Raw genomic sequence first — 6,000 nt, 5'->3', positions numbered from 1 at the left:
CTAAGTCACCCATTTGGCTGCATATGTGTGCAGCCTATGTGGTCCCTATTGATGACACTAGGTAAATTGCAACTGACACAGTTTGGAATAGCTAAGTACAATATAAGGTGCAACTGCATCCAAAACACCCCATAGTGACAAAATCAGTGGATTTTTGATTGAATTGTGCTTTTTAATTCTGCGTTACTGCTATCAGTTCACAGTATTTAAAATACCTGACTGCTGTTGTACTTTCTTCTGTCATCTCCTGCCCATTCTGGTTTTAACCTTTTATCAAGGTGCTTGCTTAATCTAAAAATGTGTGAAAGTGATATAGGTGTCTCAATAGATTTGGTTTACATTTATATTTAGTGATATCTCTAAGGTTCACAAACCACCTTTAGTGATATCTCTATGATTCTGTTACCTCTAACTCTTCCTAAGTTCCACACATCAAGAAGGCAATAAAACACGTTCTCTTCCTTTCAGTGTATTTTCAGCAGTTTCACTTATGTTAGTTTTCCTACTTCATAGGTGACCATTAATTTTAACATGTAGAGATGTTATTTTATTTGTTGAGATGAATGTTTTTATTTTGTAAGTGACTGCATATGGTACGAATTTGATAAGAGACCCATAGCTTTCTGCAGTGCCAACTTTATTCACTTTTCAAAAGCATCAGATTACCTGCCATTGTAAATAAATTTTGTCAGCTTCTCAATAATTCCTCCATTGGTTTGCTTTTTGCTATTGATTTCTTTCAGAGAAATTCACAGAAGCACATTAGATCCAGATGTGTCTAACATGATCATTGTAATATTCTGAGGCCTCGTTTGCAGCTATTGTAATTTTAATTGGGTAGAGAGAAGTTTGGATATTAGATAGAATATTCTCTCTGGTGTTCTAGGCTGGCAGTAATTGCTCTTATCTAAGAAAAAATCACTCAGTTCCCTTACACACTAAAAATGTAGATACAAATGTTCAATTTTAGTATTGATTCACTTTAGGTCATACATTTGGAGATGGATTTACCAGTTTAGACACAGATGCTCAGTACCTGTTAATTTTCCCACCTTTATACTGTATGCCAAACACATGAAGAGTGAATATTGACTAACTGCTATGCAATATATAAAGCTTTTTTGTTTATCTGTTCATGTGGTGTATCCTTCCCTTTGCTCCCACAAGTTTCAGTTGCTTCAATTTAGGGGATGCAGTTTTGGTGATGATAATTTAGTATGCAGAGGCTAAATATATTTAAATATTTCAAAATATCTCATTCTCTCCCCATTTTTCCTCTCTCAGATAGCACACACTCTCTTTTCTCCTTGCCTCTCTCTACCCCTTGTACAATCTCTTACACTTGCCATCTCCTACACTAGTTTTTGTAGATAATTCATATCCAGCACCTTGGTTATGTGTTTCTTTACTGCCACTCCTTAATTTAGTCTTGATTTGAGATGTTGGACATGCCCTTTTCCTACTCAGCTTTTCTATCCATGCCTCCTCTTTCTCTGCATCAGTCCTGCTACATTATAAATCCCCATGCACCTATTTTCAGTCAGAGGTTATAGCTAGAGCCCTTGTCCTTCACTCAGTGGTAATAACTGACCTGTTACCATCTGGCTCAGACTTCATGACCACTTACTAAACATGCACCTATTTGTTTTTCCAGAATGACTTATATAACCCTCTCTAATTCCTCTCACTTTTGTGTAGTGTCTATATAAAAAACAACCTGGAAAACAGGTTCAGTTGTCAGTGTTCTGCAAAAGTTTCAGAAATGCACACTGTGCCTTTCCTGGTTTTCTTTTGTTTTCAATTTCCATTTAATCTGGTTGAAGGCAGGCATAATTTATTTTCTGTTTTTGTATAACACCAAACAGTCTATAATTAGGGCTGCTAAACAGAATGATAAGTAATATACCCATGTGTAACTCTTGTATTAAATAAATTTAAGATATTAGTAAAGATACTGAGAAAAGGGTAGTGAGATAAGAGATCTGTTGAAATAAATATTTTGATTTACTATATCTGCTGAAGTTTTGACTAACCAACAGAAGAGAAAGACCTTGGGGCTCTTTGGAATAGTTTCTGTAAACGTTTGCACCCAAAATGAATGGCTTTTGGGATGGGAATTTTTTAATACTAATGAAGATTTAATTTGTGTGGGGTTTTTGTGGGTATTTATCACAAACTTCAGTGACAATGTGATATGCCACAGAGGTTACTTTGAAAAACAAAAAAAATGACCCAAATGTAATTCTCTAATTCCACTGTCTGTATGTCTAGAAATTTCAGTCTTCTTGTTTTGGTTAACAGCATATAAAGAAACTATTTGAACTGACACATCAAGGTTCTGAACACTTAATATTTTTAAGCTCATGAAGATGCAATGAGATTAATAATTCCTATTTTTACACTGGGACTATAGCATGATCCTTGTTTCTATCAGCTTTTTTAACTACTAAATGCTAGTAAGTATTAAAATGGTCTTCTCTAAATGATAGAATGCTCTTCCATATGTTTTGAGACTATTTGAAATAAGAAGAAAAAAAAAAAAAGAATCAAACAATTAAAATTCTGTAACCTGGCCAGTAAAAGAGGTTTTTCTGGAGGGAGTGTGGTGGAGTGAAGTAATAGAGTACATTTTTTTTTTTTTTTGCATATAATATTGAGGAATAATTATATATTTTTGTATTCTTGATTTTAAAATTATAAGAAACTGATGGCAGTGCAGAGCACACATCATATATAGAATTAAATGACATTTTTTTCCCTGATAATAACTCTTCATGTATTTATTACATATGTGCATAATGTCTAAGATTATACAGTTACACTCTGCCTGCATAAAAATGTCTCCTGATACCCAAATTGCATGGAATTTTTCATTAAGGTAAAACATTTAACATTTCCTTTTATCTCCTTTTAATATTCTTCTTTCTTTACATTTAGTTTGCCTATTAAAAGAGTATTTTTTCAAAAAAGCATTTATTCTTTGGATAAAAATCATTTGTACACCCCTCCTGCCAGCATTTTACATCCTGTTTTGAGGTCATGAAAGGAAACTCTTTCTTACTCACATTTCATTAAGAATTATAACACTGCTGTCAGCAGAATACAATAGCTGTAGAGTAAGCTTGCTACCAAAAGTCTCTTTTATAATACATTCTTTATAAATATGAGTCAATGGAATGAGGACATGATTAATGCTACTGAATTTATAGATAAGCCTAAATTAATATGCAGCACATGAGAAGGAATAAGTTTTACCACATTTCTTTCTGCCAATTGGAAGTGTATCATTAGATCTATGAAGGCCTGGGAAGCAAATTTTTTAAATGCCGAAGGCTCCATCAATTACAGGTCTGGTGTAATTAATGCTGACATATATAGCTGCATTTTAGTGCTCCTCAGCAAGAAAAAAGGAGACAGGCAGTGACTTATAAGGTAGAGAAACAATTGTGATCTGCAAAACAGCACAGTGAATTGATCTAAGCTAAATAAATTGCAAAAGTTAACTTTCAGAACTCGAGCTGTCACTTAATTATACAAAAGCAAAACAAATCACTTTAAAATTAATAGATATTTTGCATTTATAGTGCTAAATAGAAATAAAAGAGCTCAAGATTATAATAAGAAAAAACAAATGGATTACAGAATGTCTTTGTGTTGTCAATGCCACAAGGTAAAAGACCTGGTTTAATGAGTGAGGCAAGGAGAGTAAATATCCAAAATGTCTGTGTAAGACTCCGGTGCATACTAACCACTTAAATATGTATAAGTTAAGCTGAGGATGAAAGGAGCCTGGAGCAGAACTATGTTTATGTAAAGAAGAACAGAGGATCTTGGCCTGAATTAGGAAGAAAAGAAAGGTTCAAATGGATGTGGTGTATATTGAGAGGTAAGATGTAAACTTCAAACAAAGGAAGTTACTTAACTGATATAAGAGGAAACAAGAACAACTATCAGTAAGCAATGTGTGAAAGCAATTAGAAGAACATTTCTGGCCCTCAGAATAGGTATATTGATTGATCTATCTAGGTTTCTATCTGAAAAAATAGGTAATGCCAGCTAGTTTGTAAAGGTGATTTTCTCTTGATAGCTATTCCACTATCCTAGAAATTTACCTTTTATCCTATTCTCATATTTCTGAGTATTCTTGGGATGGGGGAAGCAGTTATATCACTAAAGTAATGATTGTTCCAAGCCTTTATTTGCTGGAGAAGGAAATGAGGAAACAAGGTCCTTACACTACACCTGCACTTCCAGGTTGAAAAAAGCACAATTATGGTGAGAAATGGTTTTATTTGTTTGTTTAGTAATTTTTCAGGGAAAGATGAATTTAAATAAGTATAATTTTTAACCCACAGAGTGCTTATAAAAAAGGGCAGGGTGGATCAAAAAAAGGATGAAGAGAAGGGAAAGGCCTAGATAAAATTTTCTTTTGAGCAAATGGAAATGAAGCAAACAGGTCCTTGTGCTGGGTCTGGAATGTATACTTTTTGAGAAATGCAGGGTTTATGGAAGCATTCCCTGAGTTTGTGTTAGCAATATTGTGACACACTTGTCTTGAATGAAATTTGGCATAAATGGATTTACAGACCTCTGGGATAAAAAAGAACTGCTCCAGAGAGCAGGAAACACTTCCCTTGTGGACTAAAACTACAGCAATTTGTGAGAAGCAATATATGTTTCCTAGTTTCCTTCTAAATTGTTGAATACTGGCTGTTGCTGGAGGTAAGACATTGGACTTGATGTATAAATGGTGCAATTCAGTATGGGAGATCTTATTAGTCAATTTACTTTAAATTGAATTACTAAGAAAACACATAAAATCAAGTTATGTCATAGAAAAAAAAAACTGTGAGAAAGTGTGGTGCTGAAGTTCTTGTATAATAATTAGAAAATGAAATACCACATAATGATCTGGATTTATGCATTACAAATCCAGAATTAGATTGAGGAAATATAAATAAATTTCATATACACTTCCTTTACCTCTGAAAAAATGTTTAGTGTCTCTGAAAGATTGGTTTTAGTTTATTAAAAAAGGAAAACACCCTTTGGTTCAGTTATTAAATTGTGCTTACCTGGATCTAAGAATACATCGTGGGTGAGCTGGATATACTGTTGCCTTCCTGTAGCATATGTAAGTGCCATTAGGCAGTAGGGTTTTGGTGGCCCATGGAAGGGTTTTTTAAAAAAGATCATTATCTACTAGTTGCTACATCACAAAGTATCGTCTTTTACATTGGTTGCACTGAATGGGTTAGTGCAACACATTTGTATTATTGAAGTTAATGACACATTTAATTAGCAGTGATAGTGAAGAAAATATAAAGGGAGTTTTCTTGTCTTAATTGGAGGACTGTACAGTTCAGATTAATATCATTACACTAGAAATGTTGGTCTAAGACAGAAAACATCTATGCTTTTTACTTTAGTAAATAATTTCCCATGTAACCACTATATTTTCAAAGATTGTTTCAAATCAGTACTTCAAGTGAATTTTCTAATTTTCAATTAAAGTAAAAAGATGCTAAATAGGTTGCTAAATAGGTGCCTGTTTTGAAAGAAGGAATAGCAAGTCTTGCCTCTGATTCAGGACACAGTAAAAAAAAAAACAAAAAGACAGACAATGATATGGACATGCAATTTCTTTTCTGACCCTAGAAATCCCATTCTGCATTTATGTGTGTCTGCCTCCAGGCTGCAGTTCTCTCCAAAGCCCAGTCCGTGGGGGAACACTACCCTATGAAAGAGCACAGCACTGAGTTTGGGCAGGACTTCTGATTTTGTTCAATCCCAGACTATTTATTTTCTATTAGCATATGGTGTGAACATTGTATGCTGTAAGCTCGGTGGTAAAATGAGTATTTGATACATGGAAACTTTAATTATCTGAGAGCATTAGCCAGTTTGAAAATTCCTGCTCATGTCAGCCTGACTCCTATCTAAAGAAAACTTTTCCCTTCCCCTATTCATTTGTTGGTGATACTCTGAGTTCAGGCAGTT

The sequence above is a fragment of the Lonchura striata genome, chromosome Z (genome assembly GCF_050655825.1).
Source record: "Lonchura striata isolate lonStrDom1 chromosome Z, ASM5065582v1, whole genome shotgun sequence".
Classification (NCBI taxonomy): domain Eukaryota; kingdom Metazoa; phylum Chordata; class Aves; order Passeriformes; family Estrildidae; genus Lonchura; species Lonchura striata.
This window is presented reverse-complemented; position numbering follows the sequence as displayed.